Source organism: Sciurus vulgaris (assembly GCF_902686455.1).
Source record: "Sciurus vulgaris genome assembly, chromosome: 14".
NCBI lineage: Eukaryota > Metazoa > Chordata > Mammalia > Rodentia > Sciuridae > Sciurus > Sciurus vulgaris.
In genome coordinates, this window is record NC_136475.1 from 58,667,655 (window position 1) to 58,690,406 (window position 22,752).

Consider the following 22,752-nt stretch of genomic DNA (forward strand, 5'->3'; position numbering starts at 1 on the left):
AGACCTCTTAAAATTAAAAAATAAAAGGACTGGTAGCTCAGTGGTAAAGCACCCCTGGGTTCAATCCCCAGTACAAAAAAAAGCAGCAACAGAACTAAAACTCAAGTTTCCTCTTACGATTCTGATAATTAAGTCTCCGAATTTCTATGTCCACAACTTAAAATACTAGAGTACTGATAACCTGTCTCACAAAGGTGTTGAGTAGATTAAAAGAAAAGGATATGACACCCAGGCACTGCCTAAGCAGACTCTCAATAGAAATTCATTTCCTTCCTGAACAATGATGTTAACTAGATATTCACTGTGGGCCAGGGCTTTGAGTACCAAGTGAATTGAATATGAAACAAGCTGCCTGCAGAAAATAAAACAGGTCAAGCTTTAGGGATAACAGATACTGAAGAATTATAGGTATCAGGATATATAAAAACAAATGGGAGTATTTGATCCCTTCATTCCATAGATGAATACACTGTACTTACGTGATTTGTCCAAGGTCATCTACTAGTTCCATTTATTTTTCCTTACACTGTCCTGGAGAGCCTCACAGCTGCATTCATGGGGAGAGGCTACAAGGCAAATGCACAGTGCTTCAATTGGAGCAAGAGTTGCTGCCAATTCTCCCTTCAGAGCAATTGCTGTTGTCCCCTCACATGAACAAAATGATGCAAGTTCATGGAAGAGGAGTATAGAAGAGAGGGAGCTGAGGAAGAAGGCAGGGAAGGTCTTGGGAGAACCTGGCTTCTAAAAAGGCATCGCCTCCTTATACCTATTTTGTTATAATTCTGCTGTTCATTGCCATGGTGGCCACTAACATAATACAGTCTTCATCTCTTTACAGATATGTACTTAAATATACCTGATATATATATATATTGATATATATATTCCATGCTTGATATATTGAACATTAATTCTCTTTTTTCCCCTCACTTAAACTCAAGTGGTTAAGTACTCTTCCTCAACTCTAAAAGAATTACAGAATTTAAGAGCTGAAAGATACTTCAGAAATACATCATCCAGGATCTCAATCTATCATGGATGAGAAAATCCAGAATTTATATAACTTGTCCAAGGTCAGATGATGAATCTACTGTACCCTCACCCACTAAATTCTCTCTGCTGGTCTTCTTCACTGACTAACCAAACCCAGAGATGCTGGGCACTTTCATTTTATTTTTACTGAGAATTGAACCCAGGAGTACGTATACAATGAACTCCATCCTTATTCTCTCAAAATTGGTAAATCTCTCCCCAAGTAACTAAGGCTGACCTTGAACTTTAAATCTTCCTGCCTCAGCCTCCTAAATAGTTGGGATTACAGGTAGCACCACTGTACCTGTCTTGGTGGGCACATTTAAATAATCTCTGTGGGTAAAGCTCAAGTCTCTGTACAAATGTGTTATACTCTTAAAGTCCAGGGATACTAGTATTCCTATTTTAGAAGACCTGAACATCTGGAAAGGAAAACAGCCTTGAACAGATGATTCAGAGTTAAATAACTTTCCAAGAGTTTATAAAAGTAATAAGGCTAGGAAAACAGAACTTATCTCTTTAGGAAAAAGAGGATCTTGGCATTGAAGATCTCTTGTGAAGCTTTATTCTTTTTCCAAAAGACTTCAAAGAAACATATTCAGTGATAAATATTACTGGAAGACAAATACATTAGAAAATATATTGTTTAAAATTCCCTCATATTTAGGCTGAAAAGTAGTAAGAACTTAAATATGTGTTTATATCTTAAGTGCATTTATCATTGGTAATGCTACACATATTTAACAAAAGACTTCTAACTAAAGTGTGATCATGATAGATAACTCTAAAAATAACCAGTTTATGAATAAGGGTTCTAGACTTAAGCCCCTTAAGGGAAAGGATCACATCTTTTTCATTTCTATAGTCTAATTTCATAGGACAGCTTCTAATACAGAGGTGATATGCAATAATTCTTGTCAATAAAAAAAGTAATTTTCCTCAAATTATGATACCAGGACTGGGATACAATGTTCCTAAGTATTAGCCTACTACTTGGGCTAAAAAGTTAGACTTAAAAATAAAAGTCTATAATAGATGTTGACGTGGATGTGGGGGGAAAGGCACACTTTTACATTGCTGGTGGAATTGCAAATTGCTGCAGTCACTCTGGAAAGCAGTGTGGAAAATCCTCAGAAAACTTGGAATGGACCCACCTTTTGACCCAGTTATCCCACTCCTTGGTTTATACCCAAAGGACTTAAAATTAGCATACTACAGTAATGCAGCCACATCAATATGTATAGCTGCTCAATTCACAATAGCTAGATTGTGGAACCAACCGAGATGCCCTTCAACAGTTGAAAAGATAAAGATACTGTGGTATATACACACAGTGGAATATTATTCAGTCATAAAGAAGAGTAAAATTATGGCATTTGCAGGTAATTTGATGGAGTTGGAGAATATCATGCTAAGTGAAATAATCCAATCCCAAAAAGCCAAAGGCTGAATGTTTTCCATAAGTGGATGATGATATGTAATGGGGGAGGGAGAGGGGCGAGAAAAGAATGGAGGAATTTTAGATTACATAAAGAGAAATGAGAGGGAGGTGGGTATGAAAAATGGTGGAATGAGGCAGACATCATTACCCTATGTACATGTATGATTACACTAATGGTATGAATCTACATTGTGCACAACCATAGAAACAAAATGATGTACCCCATTTGTGTACAATGAATCAAAATGCAGTTTGTAAAAAATTTTTAAAAATAAAAAAATAAAAGTTTAATTTCCCCCTTAGGGATCTTTTTTAATGCACTTCTTAAAAGCAATCATTTACATGTAATAATATCTGCATTTATACAAACCATGATATTGACAATAATTTGGAATAGTCCTGTTGAGAAACAGAAAACTAGACAAGCTCAACAAAAATATTTAAAATGTCAGCTTAACGACTTCAGAGCACTAATAACCTAATGAGGAATTACAAGGCCATTATCTGAAGAATGATGGAGACCTAGGGAAATGTATTTGTTCATTCCAAATAGGTGATGGGTAAATGAACAGAGATGAGGCACAGAGATTAGTGTTTAGGGCATGCAATGGAGAAAGAAGAAGAACCCTATAGAATCCAGCTTTTTTTGGATTAGGAATCCAAATGACTATAGTCTAAAAGTAAAGAGGCTATAGCTCAGTTTTGGATCATCTCAACCCTGAATTTAGGGTAATTCCTTTAAGCAAATACCCAAGCACTTGGCAGAGCAAACTAAACTCCTCTGTGCTTATCAAATAACTTTTTTTTTTTTTTTTTTTGGTACTGAGGATTGAAACCAGGAGCCCTTTATCATTGAGGTACATCCCTAGACCTTTTTATTATTTTATTTTGAGACCATGTCTCACTAAATTGCTGAAGCTGGCCTGGAACTTGTGATCCTCCTGTCTCAGCCTCTCAAGTCACTGAGATTACAGGTATGAACCGCCAGGCCTAATTAGTAAACTTCAAATAATTTCTACAAACAGTTTTGCAAATACGATGGTTACTACACAATAAAAATCAGTCATGCAAGGAAATAAGAAAAATAATAGAGCCTAGTGTGATGGCACATACCTATAATCTCACCAACTTTGGAAGCAGGAGGATTGAGGCCAGCCTGGGCAATTTAGTGAGACCCTGTTCAAAATAAAAAAGGGTTTGGGGTATAGCTCAATGGTAAAGCACCCCCCATTCAATCCCTAGTACATGGGGTGGGGGTAGAAAGAAAGAATGAAAGAGGAAGGAAGGAGAAATAGCAGAGAACAAGAACAGACACTAAAAGTGATTCAGATAGTGATTTTGTTTTATTTAGTTTTGTTTCATTTTATTTTGGTACCAGGGATTGAACTCAGGGCACTTAATCACTGAGCAACATCCCCAACACTTTTTTATTTTTTATTTTGAGACAGGATCTTGCTAAATTGCTTAGGGCCTCCCTAAATAGCAGAGGCTGGTTTTGAACTTGAAAGCTTCTTGCCTCAGTTTACCAAGCTGCTGGGATCATAGGTATGTGCTACTGTGCCCTGCTTATGCCCAGATTTTAAAATGACAATGCTCACTCTGTTCAAATAAGTAAAACACAAGATTAAACATTTAATCAGACAAATAGAAATGTGAAAAAGACCCCGGAAAAGAATTTAGAAAAAAAAAAAAAAAATCACTAATTGAAAATAAGGACTCAATAATGGGTATAACAGCATATTAGGCACAGATAATGACAGAATTAGTAAGCTAAAAGATAAGCCAAAAGAAAATATTCAGAATGAAGCAAAAAAGGGAAAAGGATAGAAAATACAGAACACAGGAAAAATAGGTAGAAGGTATAGTAAGAAGGTTTAATGTACATGCACATAAATGGAGTTCCAGGAGTGAAGAATATTTTGTAGAAATAATATTTGCACCAGTGAATCCCCAGAAGGATAATTTTTTTTAATCCACACAGTTGACATAGACACATGATGAAAAACCTGCTACAAATCTTAAGCATAGTCAGAGAAAGCAAAGATGACTTTTAAAGAAAGCATTAGACTTAATACTGATTTTTTAACAGAAATAACTGAAGTCAGAAAATGATAGGATGACTAAAGGACTGAAAGCAAATATATTTTAAGAATGAAGATGAAATAAAGGTGGGACACACCTGAATCTAAGTAGCTCAGGAGGCTGAGATAGGAGGATGGCAAGTTCAAAGACGGCCTCAGCAATTTAGTGAGACCCTAGGCAACTAGGTGAGACTCTATCTCAAAATTTAAAAAATAAAAAGAGTAGAGCTGGAGATGTGGCTCAGTGGTTAAGCACCCCTGGGTTCAAACCCCAGTACCAAAAAAAAAAAAAGAATGAAGATGAAATGAAGAAATTTTCAAAGAAACTAAATTAAGAATTTGTCACCAGTAGGCTCTATAGGCTGAAGGAAAATGATCCTAGTCATAAAGTCTGAAATATAGAAGGAAATAAAGATCAATAAAAAATAATAACTACATGGGAAAATATAGACAAAAATTAATATCAATTATATAGGACAGTAATATTAATGTTTTCTGTATTTAAAATATACAACAATGTCAGAAGATAAATGGAATCAAGTATTCTAAAATCAGTGCACTCTAGGAGGATGGAAAAAACAATGTTTGACTTATTAATTTAAATACTCTGGAAAATCAAGAATACATATTGCAATCCATAAAATAATCACTAAGAGAATTATAAAATACTATGAATGTCAGTCAGGGTTCTTCAGAGAAATAGAAGCGAACCCTTGGTAAATCCAAACCCTGTAGGGTAGACCTGCAGGTTGGAGACCCAAAAGAAGAGTTATAGTTCAAGTTCAAAGGCAGATTTCTGGCAGAATTCCTTCTTGTTCAGAGGAGGTTGTGCTGTTCTATTAACACACTGAACTGAATGGATAAGACCCACCCACCTTATGGAAGGTAATTTGTTTTATGCAAAGTCTACTGATTTTTTTTAAATACTTTTTTTTTTAAGTACTAGGGATGGAATCTATGGCCTTGCACATGCTAGACAATACTTTACCACTAAGCTACATTCCCAGTTCACCAAAGTCTACTGATTTAAGTGTTAATCTCATTAAAAAAAAAAAAACCTTACATAAACTTGTAGAATAACATTTCACCAAATATCATCATGCACATCAAAATTGACACGTAAAACTAACCATTATGCTAAGCAATTTAGACTCTAAAAGGGGGAAGAGAGGTAATGGAGAAATAAAAAATAATCGATCTAAATGAAAGAAGAAATAAAATGAGGACAAAGTGACACCAAATAGAAAATACTAGCTGAGCACAGTGGCACATGCCTGTAATCTCAGCAGCTCAGGAGGATAGCGAGTTCAAAGCCAGCCTCAGCAATTTAGCGAGACCCTGTCTCAAAATATAATATTAAAAAGGTCTAGGGATTTGACTCAGTAGTTAAGTGTCCCTGGAAACAATCCCTGGTACCAAAAAAAAAAAAAAAAAAAAAAAAAAAAAAGGAAAGAAAGAAAGTACTTGCAGGGGTTGCAGGGGGCTTAGGAGGTAGGGACAGTGCTATATAGTCAGTGGTAAAGTGCTTGCTAGCATGTGCAAGGCCCTGAGTTTGATCCCCAAACTCTAACATGAAAAAAGACAGAATAACTTATAAGATGATTATTTATTTATTTATTTAGTGGTGCTGGGGGCGTGAACCCAGGGCCTTTTGCATGCTGGGCAAGAACGTTACCACTGAGTTATGCCCCCAGTCAGATGACAGAATTAAAACCAGATGTTTCACTAATTATACAAAGTGAAAACAGATCCATGTTTAATGACAGATTGTTTTGTTTACCTATTGCTTTGTAACAAACTACCTAAAAATTCAGTAGCTTTAAACTATATTTTGTAGCCAGGTGCAGTGGCTGGCACCACTTCTAATCACAACACTCCAGAGGCTGAAGCAGGAAGATTCCATGTTCAAGGCCAGCCTCGGCAATTTATTGAGACCCTGTCTTAAATAAGAAATGAAAAGCGCTGGGTGATATAGCTCAGTGGTAAAGCGTCATTGGATTCAATCCCCAGTAATTAAAAAAATATATGTAGGGCAAGAAGTAGATTTTGTTATTTTTCATAAGTGAGTGGGTCAGGACATTGGATAGGACACAATGAAGATGACACCTCTCTCCCCTAGGTGATGTCTGCTGGGGCCAGTGTGTTCCAGATAGCTTCTTTCACTCACTCACTGTCACCTCAGCAAGAATGGCTTCCATGACTGGGTGAACGGCTCCCTGAAACAGCCTGACTGATATCATGAGACCATATTTATGTGGTCTTGGTTCTCACTTGATTGGTTTCTTTAATTTTTCTACAGGTAGTTCCAAGACTTCCTCTCCAGATGGCCTTTCAATGCAGTCTCTCAAGGGAAACAGGCAGACTTCTTACACACACACTCAGGGCTCTCAAGAAGATTAGGCTTGGAAGTAACACATGGTCACTTCTGCCAATTCCGTCAGATAAAGTACATTATAGGCCCCTGCCTGAATCAAGAGGAGGGAACTACATCAGGGTATTAATACTAAGAGGTGAGATAAGCCCAAGGTCACAAAATTAATATAACCAACTACCACAAATTATCAAGACTGGATAAAAAAATAAAAACCCAACTATACACTATTTGCAAAAGAAATACCTAGAACATAAAAATGCAGAAAGCTCGAAAGTAAAAGGATGGAAAAACTAACCCATGTGATACTACCAAAAAAAAAAAAAAAAATGAGGTTAGAATAGCTGTTATTATCAGATTAAATAGACTCCAAGGTACCACTATCAATAAAGGGGGACTCTTCGTAATGACAAAGACAATCTGCCAATTTTTTAAAATTGTAAGCTTTCATGCCCCTTAAAGTATATAAAGTGAAAACTGTAGAACTACAAGGAGAAATAAAAAATTCATGATTTTAATAAGGAAGGTTAACACATTCAGTTACTCATAAAAACAGGCAGATAAAAAATTTAGTTAGAATATAAGTTTGAACAACATTATTATCATATTTGAGTGTAAATCATAAAGAGTACATTCCTACAGTCCTTTATTTAATGAATAAATGCAGTACTTCTTATTATTTCTGTTTTGGCTCATAAAACTGAAAAACAAAAATCAAAGAATCCAGAGCCTTCTAGTTGGTTACAACTTATTTCCAGTTATTACCGGGATATATATTTTGCAAATATATTTACCATTGTGTACCTTTACCTTATTCATAAATAAACACATTAAGTTCTATGTTCCAGGCCTTGTTCAAAGGTGAAAGCTGTAATTAAAACTAAAGGTAATCCCAGCTAAGAAGTGGCAGGAAGATTGCAAGTTTGAGGCCAACCTCCAAAACTTAGTGAGAGCCTATCTCAAAATAAAAAATAAAAAGAACTAGGGAAGTGGCTCAGCGGCTAAGCACCCCTGGGTTCAATCCCTGGTACCAATAAATAAGTTCAGGGCCAAGTAGGAAACTTAATGAGACCATGTCTCAAAATAAAAAAAATAAAAAGGACTAGGGATGTAGCTCAGTGGTAAAGCACCGCTGAGTCCAATATCTATTACAGAAAGAAGAAGAGGAAGAAGAGAGAAGGAAGGAGAAGGAGGAACCAAAAAGCACATAGACACACATATGTTCCCTGTCCTGTACTATGTGATGCTCTGGCCAGCCTTGGGACTCTGCCAACAGGCCATCATCAAATGCAGCCCCTTGACCTTGTAGCTCCAAAACTACATGTCAAAGTAAACCTCTTTTCTTTAAAAAGTAGCCTGTGCTAGAGGTATAGCTCAGTAGTATAGCATTTTCTTAACATGTACGAGGTCCTGGATTTAATACCCAGCACCAAAAAAAAAAAAATGCATAAATGCATAATACAATAAAAAGACTAGTCAGGCATGGTAGCACACACCTGTAATCCAGTGGCTCAGCAGGCTGAGGCAGGAGAATCTCAAGTTCAAGGCCAGCCTCAGAAACTTACCGAGGTCCTAAGCAACTTAGTGAGTCTGTGTCTCAAAATAAAAAATAAAAAGGGCTGGGGATGTGGCTCAGTGGTTAATTGCCTCTGTGTTCAATCCCCAGTACCAAAAATAAATAAATAAATAAATATGTATATATATAAAAGAAACACTGCTTTGGCTATTTGTTGTAGTAATGAAGAGTTAACTAATACAGGAACCACATCCTAACTCAAGCATAGGGGATAATGCCAGAGCAAAGGCTGAAGAAGGAACAGAACATGGAGTAGAACTGGGAAAGGGGAGGTCACAGGTGGACCAGACCCAGCAAAACCTAGTGGTACAAATGCATGTCTATTTAAGTCAGAGAGCTGCCAGTCATTTGGGAAGTTTGGAGTATAAGAGGTTGCTCAAGTTAGGGGTTATCTGGTGGCAAGAAACAGACATTCATGCCAGTTGGCTAAAGTAAAGGAGAAACGAATATAAAAATAGGCAAGGGATTATGTGAGACCCAACTGTGGAAAGCACAGCTAACATGACAAGAACGCTCCTCTCTCCCTCTCTCCCATAATCTGGTCTCCAGTCTTGGCTTTTCTGTGTCTGAGAGAGAGAGAGAGAGAGAGAGAGAGAGAGAGAGTGTGTGTGTGTGTGTGTGTTTCCCTCTCTGCAGACTGGCTTCTCTGCTCACTTATCTCCTTACACGTGGCCTCATATGGCTGTCTCAGATAGCAGTCTTGGCTCTCCATTTCTGTCTCCCACCCACTCTGCCCCATTCACCTGCTTAGCAACCCGCAGTTAATACCTGTTTCAGTCTCTAGGTTCCAATTCCAAATTCCTAGGAGCTATAGTCACTCTGATGCAGCTCCCATATGCATGTAGATCAGGGGTCAGCAACCTATGGCCTGGAGGGCCAAATCTGGCCTGTCTTCTGCTTTTGTAGGTTGAAGTTTTGTCTTTGCGTTTTCCAGTACTGGGGATTGAACCCAGGTCCTGGAACAGGTTCTTCAAGGGTGGCCTTGAATTTTTGATCCTCCTGTCTCAGCCACCAGAGTTGCTAGGATTACAGGGTGTGTGCCACCGTGCTTGGTGTGAATAAAGTTTTAATGGAACACACCACAGCACACATTTTTAAAATATTGTCTGTGGTTGCTTTTGCATTACAAGGACAGAGCTGGGTAATTGCAACAGAGACCCTACTGACCAAAAAACTGAAAATGTTTACTTACCTAGACTTTTAGAGAAAAAAATAAAATAAAAATTGCTGATCTTGCATTAGACGCTGAATGTGGAGATGAGAGGGGGAAGTCAACTCTGCAGTCTCAGCTCTGAGGGTGGATGGCCCCTCCCCCTCTCTGCAGAAAAAGGATAATGTGGGGGAAAGGCGGCTGACAATGTGTTTTGAGAAAGGAACTGTTTGAAAGTTCTAACACAGGAAACAAAATAATCAATCTCAAGTTGTGCCATATTTTTTCAACAAAGGGTGGAAGAGTGCAAGACAGTAACTCCTTAATCTAGAGAAGTTCATTAAGATGCTAAATTTAGAAGAGTGTGTCACCCTAACCACCTTTAAATAACTCACTTGTGGCAAATTTCCCAGACCCTCCATAGATAGCTGTTGCTGAGCTGAACTGGCTGAGGCACAATGTTCACTGTATGTGCATAAAGTTTTAAAACACCCAGAAGTTTAAATATTACTTGGAGACAGACAGACGAACAAAGAGAATAAGGTAGATAGAAAAACAGGCTGAGATTTGGGGGTGAAGGTATACAATGAAAATCTAGAATTAATCATTTTGGTAAATGTAAGATCACTGGCCAGGGAGTGGGGGTTGGAAATCTTTAATAAACAAGGTCTTTTAGGGTAAGTAGAAAAGATATTAGACTTTTAAAATTAAAAACAGAGCTGGCTGCAGTGGAGTACCCCTGTGAGGAGAGGGGCTGAGGAGGAGGAGGGCTGAGGCAGGAGAATCACAAGTTTGAAGCCAGCCTGGGTAACTTAGTGGGATTCTGTCTCACAATTTAAAAAAAATAAATAAAAGGGGCCGGGGATGCAGCAACTCAGAGGTAGAGCGCCTTTAGGTTCAATACCCAGTACCAAGCAAACAACAACAAAACCTCACAATCTAAATTTCTTCTCCTGACTTAAAAATAGGGAAGTTAAGGTTCAGAAGATGACCAGTGAAACTTCATTAAACCACAGCTATATTTAAAACTATGCTGGAACTGAGGATGTAATTCAGTAGGAGGGTGCTTACCTAGCAGGTGTGAGGCCCTGAGCTTGACCCCCAACCTGGCAAAATAAATAAATAAAACATACTTATCTCTAACAAAAGAGACAAACCTGACCCTTTATTAAATCTTAGGGACAAGAAGGCAGGGAGGTGACTAAAAGCTATATGCCTTCCCTAGTCTCTCCATATTTATCAGTCAAGTAAAGGGACAGCATATCTAGTTTTCCTGGACCTAAGTCTGGGCATGTAGCTCAGTGGTAGAGCCTTGAGTTTGATCCCAACTCTACAAAAATTAAATAAATAAACAAACAAACAAGCAAACAAATAATAGAATATAATAAAAGTCCTAGACCTAGGCAAACGAATCTGAATCCTAACTCTGGTACTTAGTAGCCCAGGAAAAATATTTAATTTTTTTCTAAACTGCTTCATGTCTAAAATGGAGATAATAATTCCAGCCTCAGAGCAGTGCTGTGAGATAAATGTATATGAACATTTAGCACATGGCCTGGAGAATAATAGTTCTCAATAAATGTTAGCTGCTATTGATATTATTTTTATTTATTTATTTTTGCTTTTATTGGTGCATTATAACTGTAGATAATAGTTGGATTCATTTTGACAATATTCTTTTTTAAAATTTTAAATTTTATTCGAATTAGTTGTACATGACAGTAGAGTGCATTTATACATTTTGATATATCATATATAAATAGAGCGTAATCTCTCATTTTTCTATTGCTCTGTTTCAGTCCCCAGTGCCCACCACCCAGTATTATTATTATTACTATTATTTGTGTGTGTGTGTGCTAAGAATTGAACGCAGGGGTTGTTCTACCACTCATTCCCAGCCCTTTTTATGTTTTTATTTTGAGACAGGATCTCACTCAGTTACTTAGGTCCTAAGTTGCAAAAGTCGAACTTGAACTTGTGATCCTCCTGCCTCAGCCTTCCAGTCATGGGATTTCAGGTGTGTACCACTGCTCATGGTTCCAATATTATTTTAAAATAAATAACAACTAGAAATGTAAACTACTACTCCTCCTCCTCTTCCTCCTTTCCTTCATGTGGAGGTCTAGCTATGTTTGTTGCTGGTCTTGAACTCCAAACTCAAGTCATCCTCTGGCCTTAGTCCCCAAGTGCTGGGATTATAAGAGTACACAACTACACCTAGAAACCTATTATGATTTTAAAAAAATCACCCAAAAGGGTTGCATGTATGAAGCTAGAGAAGACTGTTTTCTTCTCTATTGCTTAGAGAGTGAAACAAATTACATCTGTAGCAATCCGCTGTATAACAAATAGAGTTTATCTGAAATTAAATTCTGCAGTTGTAAAAATGGTTTTTGGTAAATGAGACAAATGTTCAGGGAAGTGCAAAAAAGTGCAACCATTTGTTTCACAGTTGTGTTGCATTTCTAGTCAATTGCTTCACTTTGTGGTTGTGCAAGCCCCATACTTGGAGTCATTCTTGACTCCTCTCTTTCTCTCATACCTTCAAATATTTCTAGAATCTGATCCCTTCTCTTCGTCTCTGTTGCCACACTCTGGTCAAAACCACAGTCATCTCTGATCTGAATGACTTTAGTAACCTCCTTGCTTCCTGCGTCTGGTCTTGATTTTGGCAGTATTTTCCTTTTTTTTTTTTTTTTTTTTCTGGGGATTGAAGCCAGAACCTTGCACTTGCTGGGCAAGCACTTTACCATTGAGCTATACCCCTCGCCCTTAGGGCAGTATTTTCTTACCATAGCAGCCAGAGTGATCCTCTTAAAATTTGTCTGTTTATGTCTATCCTCAGCTCAAAATTCCTGAACAGTTCCCCATTTTACTCAGAGTAATGCCAAAGTTTTTATAATTACCCACAAAGTCCTACAAAATCCAACTTCCCTCACCCAGCCCCCAGTGGCCTCCCATCTCTTTCTAGCCCATGCTAGACACACCCTGCCCAATGACCTTTGCTTTCTGCCTGGAATGTTCCTTCTCCAGATATCTACCTAGGTAAGGCTCTTACCTCCTAGGAAGTCTTTGCTCAAATTTTACTTCCTTGGTGAGGCTTACCTTGGCCTCCTTACTTAATACTGCAAATAACCTCAAACACATCCTAGGAATCCCAATTGCTCTTCCTTGTACTTTATTTTTTCTCGTAGAAATCATCCTCTAACGCTAGATAGCTTATTTATCATGTTTTGATTAAATTTGTCTCCTTCACTAAGATGTGGGCTCCACAGGTGCAGCAGTCTTTGTTTTTTATTCACTTATGTTTTATAAGCATCCAACACTGTTGGCACATAATACATACTCAACAAATATTTGTGGAATTAATTACAATTGCAATTACAGTTTTATGTTTGCTGCAGTGTCTTATTTGGACAAAGACTAAAACCAAATTGACAATCCTTTAACAATGCAAATAATTGCATGAGTTGGGAATTTTCCATATTCTTTCCGCTTCTCTTTGTTTCCAATTTCTCCTCCATGCTACAATAAAAACTTTTATAAGTGTCCTAAATGCAATTCTACTTTAAGCTTCTGTTCACATTTCCTCACCTAAGAGCTCATGCTCCCCATGTTTCATGGTATTTCTGCCATTTCCCCTCCACTTCTGGTCCTCAGCCATACCCAATATATGCACAGAACCAAACTTTTATGCCCAGATATCTGCTTGGTCTAATATATTGGCAGAGAGGCAGGACTCGTGCTCAGGCCAGTGGCCTGGTTTGGGATTACTGCATTGCAGCCAAGAAAGGAGAGAAGAGGACTAGTGGTGTAAACAGGAAGGTCTTAGAGTTTCCCTCTCTGGGAAAAAATGTTGCAACTCTGTCCCCCGCCCTACCCCATTGGTGGGACTGGGGAATAAAGAAAAAGTAAAGGGAGCTTTAATAATGTTACATGCTGTAGGGTGTGGTTTATAAAACCCTCCCTTAGCTCCTTTACATAGTGGTGGGTAAAATTTACTTGCTTATAAATATTTGAAGGGTGGATTTTCTTTTGAAGGGTTGAGTATGCTCTGATTCTTACTTCATTGTTGGCCTGGGGCAAAAAGGGAAGCTTCCCAAGCAAAGTTATGCAAGAGAATTTTAGGTGCAGGATTAACACAACTAATAAGACCTGTTCAAATAAGCAAGAGAAGTGTTGGGACCATAGATGGAACAGAATTCACTTAGACTCCTCCTTTGGGGTTAGGAATTTGATTCCCCAAAGCATTTTTTTTTTAATGTATAAATGTCACCCAACCATCTGTCACTAACATACTTGTTAGTTGAGGTTTGTTAGCTTCTTTAATAAACAATAAGCAAAATCTTGAGCGGGGTGCGGGGGTGGGGGGAGGCCAAAGGGTGACAAAAGGAAAAAGGAAAGTATTCATGCTTAGCATAGAAGAGGAGTTTTGAAAATCTTTGGAGACAAAGTATACTGTCAACAGAGGTAAATAGGCACTGGCACCATAGTACATGCCCTGGGCAATGAGCACAGGATGCAGCTGAAAGTGCTGATTTTCGTGTGAGAGGTTGGATCAAGTTCTATTCAATTGCATTACATTTTCCCATAGATCATTTCTAGCCAAAGTGCTTTTTTTTTATTTTAATTTTTTTAGTTGTAGATAGACAGATAGACACAATACCATTTATTTATTTATTCATTTATTTATGTATTTATTTTTATGTGGTGCTGAGGATTAAACCCAGTGCCTCACATGTGCTGGGCAAGCACTTTACCACTGAGTTAGGACTGCAGCTGACCGAAGGTCTTATGTTCATGTGTTATGGAAATCGAACTCAGCAAGAGACCAAGCACCACTTGGAGGGCTGGAGAACTTAGGTTTATTTACTTGTGGACTCAACCAGATGAGCTAGTGCTCCAAAGTTCTGGGCCCCAAGAGAGACTGACAGAGGGGAGGGGGGAAGATTAACCCTTTCCCAGGTATTGTTTGTTTATCATAATGTTCTTATAATTTCATTTTATAATCAGGTCTGACATTTCTATCACAATGAATATCCTTATCTTCTGCTGGCCTCTTATTTCCAATGAAGATTTCACTATCATTGAAGCAAGTTCTTAATAACAAAGACAATTTGGAACCCTTTTTTAAAAATGTAATTAGGTATGCATAATATAAAACAGACTATTACCCCATTTACTTCAATTGAATCCTGAGGAGAGAAGTAACAAAATAAGGAACATAGAAGATAGTAGAGGATCTGAGTATCCTCCTTAAGTAAAGGTTCTGATCTGGAAACACAACAGTTTTTGGCAGATAATGGACAATAAAACAATAATTAAAGCTGGTGCCTATAATACCAGCAACTCTGTAGGCTGAGGCAGGAGGATCACAAGTTTGAGGCCAGCCTGTGCAAAGGAAAAGGTGAAAATTGTGCACTGAAGTAGGTAAGAATTACTAAATGGAGTGTGAAGGAGAGAAAGAACTGACATTCCAAGTAGTAGGAGTGGATGGTTTCCCATTACTAAAGGCCAGGAAGGTTCTAAAAATTATAGACACATGTTATTTTTAAAATGTACTTATTTATCATTACTGAAGATTGAACCCACAATCGTTCTATTTCAGAGCTACATCCCCAGTCTTTTTTATTATTTATTTTATATTGGCCTCAAACTCATAATCTTCTTGCCTCACACTCCCAAGTAGCTGGGATTACAGGCCTGAGCTATGGTGCCTGGCTAGACACATAATTGAGTTTCACAGGATGGCTAAAAATCCTTAAAAATTTAAGTTTTTTGTATCCAATGTTTTCCCATCTGTTTGGTTTTTGGTAGAATGGACTGAACCCAGTGTCATTTTACCACTGAGCTACATCCCCAGTTCTTATTTATTTATTTATTTATTTATTTATTTATTTATTTATTTATTTTGAGATGGGGTCTCCCTAAGTTGCTGAGGGTCTCACTAAATTGCTGAGGCTGGCCTGGAATTTGCGATTCTCCTGCCTCAGTCTCCTGAGTCCCTAGGATTACAGGAATGCAACACCCTGCTTGGCTCCTCATCTGTTTCTTTACCAAAACTGTATATGATGTTTTTGGAAAAATTACCTTCAATTTGACTGCCTGGTACCGTGACTTGATTTGAATCCTGCCAGCAATAGTATTTTCATCTACAGAGACATTGCAACACAGCTATAAACATGTGCTCATAAATACACACAGATATTAGTAATTTCATTTTTGGCACTCTGTGGAAGCAGCTATAATTTTGTACATGGGCTGGTTTGAGTGTGACCAGAAGAGTCCGGTAGGGCCTGGTACTCAGGCGGATTGTTTTCAGGGTTAAATGCCTTCAATCTCCTCTTTAGTATCTTACTGATTTTTCTCTTTGAACTTGTGTTTTGTAAATGAAGTTTGATTGGACAATGCAGACACCATGGGGTTTGGAACCTTGGCTCCCACATGATTCTACCACTTGCCATCTCTCTGCTTTCCAGGACCAGTTCTCAGCTGCTGACACTATCATGCCCAAGCATCCCAAACCCAGCCTGGCCTCTCCCTTTTTGCCTTGCCCAGGGAGTGCTTCAGCCTGGGGTGGCAATGGGTTTTGGTGGGTGGGTGGTGATGGTGGTGGTTTGTTCTGCCCATACCTTCCTGGTGGAACCTGGATATAGTGTAGGGAAAATCCAGGTTAGATATGATTATCTTGTAGTATCTTGGGTCAGGGCATGGTGTGGCCATCCCTGCCCTGGCTGGCAGTGTGCCACCAGACATTTCGTGTATATCTTGGAAGAACTGAACCTCCCCCTGTCTGTGATCCTAGGTACCAAGTACCTCCTAGCACAGAGTTTGCCATCTTAGGGGGTCAAGGTAAGGAGTGCCTTTCTGACATACATTGGGGTGACAGACATTGTAAGAGGAGGTTGACTTCCTACTCCTTGCAGGGCCCAGTGATTGGGTCTTGCTGCTGGCAAGAGGGTGAACCTGGCAGCAGGTGGAGGGCGAGTGCAACACCAGTTTTGAAATGAGACTCCAGGGCTCCTGTGAGCATCTGCACTCGCCTTGCAAATACCCCATGGGAGACAGCATGACATTAAGTAGCAAACAAAACTACACTGGCCAGAAAGAGAAGTATATCTGAAGGAAAAAACTTCCTTAAGAAAATTTATTTTTGATTGAAGAAAAAAACTTTAAGCCAGTTGTGATGGAGCATGCTTGTAATCCCAGTTACTAGGAGACTGAGGTAGGAGGATCACAAGTTTAAGGCTAGCCTCCGCAATTTCTGCACTCTGTCTCAGAAAAACAAACAAAAAAAGGACTGAAGCTGGGCATGGTGGTGTATGCATGTAATCCCAGCAGCTCGGGAAGCTGAGGCAGGAGGATCTCAAGTTCAAAGCCAGCCTCAGCAACAGTAAGGTATTAAGCAATTCAGTGAGACCTTGTCTCTAAATAAAATATAAAAAAGGGCTGGGGATGTGGCTAAGTGGTTGAGTGCCCCTGAGTTCAATTCTTAGTACAAAAAAAAAAAAAAAAAAAAAAAAAAAAAAAGACTGGAGGTGTAGCTCACTGGTAAAGCACCCCTGGGTTCAATACCAGTACTGCCCCTCCCCCCCAAATCTTTAAGTTTTGTAAGCTTTAACAGCATTTTCCTCCACTACCACTTTTTGAACAAGGTGGCCACATTTTCATTTTTCAATAGACCCTGCAAATTATCCAGCCAATTCTGTCAGTAGGTATTCTACTTCCTTTTCCTTTCTATGTAGCAGACTATAGCATCAGAAGCAGTGATGTCTTCCATCAGTGAAAATAAGCCAATCTTTATAGCACATAGTATTATTAATCTTCAATTACATTTGATGGGCTTGGCAAAGGGGAAGCAATTTTTCCCATACCCATAAGACTAGCTGTATCAGTAAATTCATTTTATTATATGATTTAAAATTAATAAGCAAAGAAGAAAATTTAGTAGTTGTCGGTAAAATTCCATTTTAAATTGCAGTAATTTCTTTTCTGGATGTTCTTGATATCTAGCAATCATGATATAAAATGTTGCTTATGTGTACATATTACATTACGCAAAATAATTTATTTTCAGCACGGAGGCAGTCAAGTCTTCTAAGAATAAAATAAACATTAAAAATAATTGAATCTTTGAAATATACATTTCTTGCTGATATGATTGCTGTCTCTTGTGTTAGGGAAATGATACAGCTTGATGGAAAGAACCCAAGATTCTGAGTTAGCTCTCATTTTTTTCTTTGTAAAATAAAAATCTTCAACTCACTAGAAAATTTCTGCAATTTCTTCTAATCCTGGAGTTCAGTGACATTTGCATAGTAGGCTTTATGCACATGTGTATGTGCACACACACACACAGCCCTTTATTTATTGAATGAATACTACTACTAAGCTACCTTTAATAACTCTGATCTTGAAATATGCTTGCATGAAAGGAACAGAAACCTACTAAATTAGCTCAAGTTAAACATCTTTTTCCTTTTGCAAGACTGTCTTATAGAACAAGAGCATATAAAACACATATGTATAAATTTTTAAAATAAGTATAACGTAACCACTACCCAGGCTAAGAATACACCACTATACCTTAGAAGCAATTTAATTGCCCTCTCTGAAAACATGTCTGTCTGTCCTCTGGTGGTGGCTATTACAATGTTTCTCCCACCCTAGCCTAGGCTGGGGATTGAACCCAGGGCCTCAAGCATGCAAGGCAAGGACTCTACCACTGAGCTACACTCCTGACCCTATTATACTGCTTTGTGATATAATTATTCATGTTATTCTTTATAAATTTTACCATTTTTGTATGTGTCCTTAATATGCTATTTCAAAAATAATTGCACTATTGAAATATCATCTACGAGGAAATGAAGAACCTCAGGAAGGGCAGGAAACAATTCAGTTCTGGACCTTCAGGATCATGAGTCCAGTGCTCTGTCATTCATGTGGCTCAGGGTCCAAAGTATTGAGAAAGAAAATCTGATTGGATGAATGGGTCTGTGTCTCCGTGGTCAGGTGTCTACCTTTGATATAGTCAACTATGGCTGGTGAGAATGCTGGGGGCAGTCAGGACAGTAAGACCCAGGTGGGATCTATTCAAAGGTTGTTCAGGAAACAGCTTGATGTAGTATGTAATTCAGCCAGTGACGATGTCACCTGAACAAGTCTGAAATATTATTGATTTTATATTCTTGTCAGCAAATACTACCGTTCACTTTTTTTTTTTTTTTTTTTTTTTTTTTTTTGGTACCAGGGATTGACCCAGGGATGCTTAACCACTGAGCCACATCCCCAACCTTTATTTTTTTTTTTTTTGAGACAGGGTCTTGCTAAGTTGCTTAGAGCCTTGCAAAATTGCTGAGGTTGGCTTTGATCCTCCTGCCTCAGCCTGCTGAGCTGCTGGGATTACAGGCGTGAGCCACCACACCTTTTAAAATATACCTTTTAAAATATAACCTTTCTTTTAAAATATACCTTTGTCATTTCTCACTCTCGAGATGACCCCCAGTCCCCCCTGAATGTGTTTTCCTTGCTTTATCCTCACAGGCATCCCTGTTAAGAGTGTCCTCATTCTTCCTTGAGTATGTATCTGGAAAAAAATAATAAAATATATCTTCAGATCCCTAAAAGAAAAAAATGCTAATTTTAATTCAGTTAATCTGGCGAATGGAATAATGTACCCCTTTTATTTTCTATGCCTTTCTTGGATATCTGTGTTGCCATTTAATAGAGAAATATATAGACTATCTCACTAATTGTGCTTCACATTGGACTTCTGGTCCCTGGCCAGGCTTACATCTTCTCCCTTTCCCAGTTCAATTTAGGAAAAGGAGTGCTACATATGAAATGGCAAATATGTGATGGAATGAAATACATTGTCTATTATCTCACAACTTAAGGCATAAATTGTGTATTAGAGATGCATTAATTCCACCAAAAGATTCTGACTCTTGTTTCCATAATGACAAAACCCTTACTGGTCCATTTGTAGTATGAGGCCCCACCTGGACTAAAGAAATTGAACCTATTCTATCCCATTTAATTCTCTCAGCAACCATAAGACGGGCACTGATTTCTCTACCAAATAAATGGTGGAATCTTAGCAAATTATAAATTTACTTTAAAAAAAGAAAAAAGCATGGGATTCAAAACAACTGATCTGTGTTTAAAAAATTTATAATGTAAGGCCGGACATGGTGGTACATACCTGTAATCCCAGAGGCCCAGGTAGGAGGATTGCAAGTTCAAAGTCAGCCTCAGCAATTTATCAAGGCCTTAAGCAACTCGGCAAGACCCTGTCTCTACTGTGTCTAAATAAAATACAAAAAAGGACTGGAGATGTGGCTAACTGGTTAAGTGCCCCTGGGTTCAATCCTTAGTAACACACACACACACACACACACACGCACACACACACAGACACACGCAGTGTAGAGTCATGAAAGAGGAAGGTTTAAAAAATAATAATAAATAAATAAATAAATAAATAAAACAACTAATACTGGCACGGTGATGAATGAATGCCTGTAATCCCGGAGACTCTGGAGGCCAAGACAGGAGGATCACAAGTTTGAGACCAGCCTCGGCAACTTAGTGAGACTGTCTCCAAAAATAAAATAAATAAAATGAATCTGGATGAAGCTTGTATTGGAATTCTTTGTACTGTTCTTCCAACTTTTTTGAAAGTTTAAAATTATTTCAAGATAAAATGTTTAAAAATAAACCAAATCTTTGAACAAAATTCTCCCTTTGTTCCTTATCTTCCTGCTGGGATCAAATACAACTACCAACACAGGAGGGAAACTTAATGGCAGAAAGAAGGAAACAATGATTTCTTACCTCCTACTACTTATCAGCTGCCCACCCCCCATCCCCCCATTTAATTTAATTCTCATAGTACCCTTTAGAACACTGGTTCTCAGCCTAGACTGCCCATTACAAGCCTTAGAGGACCTTTAAAATTCCCCAGGCCTAGCAACAACCACCCTGATAAATTTAGAAGCTCTGGCATAGGACCCAGGCATTAGTTCTTTGTCAAGTTCCTCAGGTGACTCTGTTGGCCAGCCAAGGTTCAGACTGCTGCCTTGGACCTACTGCTTTATAATCTCTATTTTACAAATGTCAAAGGTGAGACCCAAGGAGGTTCAATGACTTGCCCACGATTATGAGGCTTGCAGGAGTGGCAGCAGGGGTAGGGGTGGGAGACTGGGTGGGGGTGGTGGGGAGGGGAGCACACATTAAGAGGGAGGGCATCTGGATGACCCTCATTTGTAGACTTTCTCCACTCACCTCCTGGGCACCTTCTCTTTTCACCTGGCTTTCCAGAATGTGCCCTGCGGGCAACAGCTGAAGGGTGCTGAAAAAGAGATAGACCTGTTCCTCAATTTTAAGAAACTTATAAAATGAGAATAAGGATGTAAAAGCTAGTGAAGATGAAAAATTCCATGAAAGTACAAAAGTGCTTGGTGAGAAGGTGAAATCAGGGTACAGTTTCAATTCACAAAGCCTTTTTATATTTTTTATTTCTATTTTTTTTTTTTTTTTTTTTTTGGTACTAGAGACTGAACCCAGGGATGTTCAACCACTGAGCCACATCTCCAGTCCATCAGTCCATCTTTTATTTTTCTTATCTTGAGGATAGTCTCACTAAGTTGCTTAGGGCCTCCCTAAACTGCTGAGGCTGTTTTGAACTTGAGATCCTCCTACCTCAGCCTCCTGGGCCGCTGGAATTACAGGCAAGCAATACCGCACCTGGCTCAGAAACCCTTTTTAGATAAGTGGTCAAAAAATAGAAATTTAGGCCCGGCGAAGTGGGGCACGCCTGTAATCCTAGCGGCTCCTGAAGCTGAGGTAGGAGAATCTCGAGTTCAAAGTCAGTCTCAGCAAAAGCGAGGCCTAAGCAACTCAGTGAGACCTTGTCTTTGAATATAATATGAAATAGGACTGGGGATGTGGTCGAGTGCCCCTGAGTTCAATCCCTGGCGCACCACCACTCCCCAAAAAAAGAAAGAAATAGAAAATCATATCTCTAAACATGTCTTAAACTTCCTTTTCATGAAAACATATCTTCCTTTAACCTTTTTTTCTACTATTTTCCTCCTTGATTCTTCCTTAAATTTTCTTCAACAAGACAAAACAAGCAATTTTTAAAATTGCAACGTAAGAAATTTCCAAAAAAGTTCATTCCAAATAGAATGGTTAACTGTGTCTCCTTTAAGCTGTGCTTCTCCATAACTTGTAAATCATTAGTGAGAATCTTGTCTCATTTTAGTTCAGTCCCGTCTCTTAATTTTTCACTTTGCTGAACAGATAATGCACGGATAATATTCACCTAATAAACCTTAATTGCTGCTGCTCCTAGGTTTCCCAAACATTTAGAAATAAGCCCTTTTCAAGTGCTATTTAAACTGAAGAAGGGGAAATTTGACCCACAGTTTATCACTTAGCTCATTAGCATACTAATATGACTACAATTTGCATTTGACTAGGGGGTTGTTCTTTCACCCCTGTAATCTTGTTGGCAGAATATCACAGTTTTTGGATGATTTTTAAAACAAATTGTCTATCTACACTAGGGAAATAAGGTGGTGTTAATACAAGAAGCTTGGAAGTGAATTAATTGCTCTGAAAGAATCCCATGTTGGTTTAGCCCCTTAGGTGGTGTTATTTGCACGGCTCTCGCAAATGCTAATGATCAATTCACACACTGGCATTTAAACAAAATCAACCCTAAGACATTTCTCACACTTCTTAATGAATGATTCCTTTTTTCTTTGTCTCAAGTTACCTAAGTCTTGTGGTGATTTAGGATAGCTCTACTTTGATCATTTAAAATGTGGCTGAGGCTTTCCAAAAACTTTTTCAGTTAAGTCATTCAGAATGAACTAGCTCTTTTCTAGTAGCTTTACCATTCAAAGCATTTACCTTGATATGGTTATACATAAGGAAATTAATGGTGGATCTTATTGATGGCAATCTTAACCATTATCAAGATTTTTACTATGAAATAAAATTAAATATTTTATGTAATAATGTGCTATTTTAAAATATTCTAAAAATACTTCAGAGAGTTGGGCGTGGTGGTAATCCCAGGAGTCAGGA

General features: G+C 38.3%; 1 protein-coding gene across 1 annotated transcript in view; it reads left to right on the top strand.

Annotated features, from left to right (window-relative positions):
* LOC306644542 (uncharacterized protein) overlaps nucleotides 1-22,752 on the top strand; it is a gene marked incomplete at its 5' end in the record, with an annotated part of 118,028 nt that overhangs the window by 1,349 nt on the left and 93,927 nt on the right. The window lies entirely within an intron of this gene.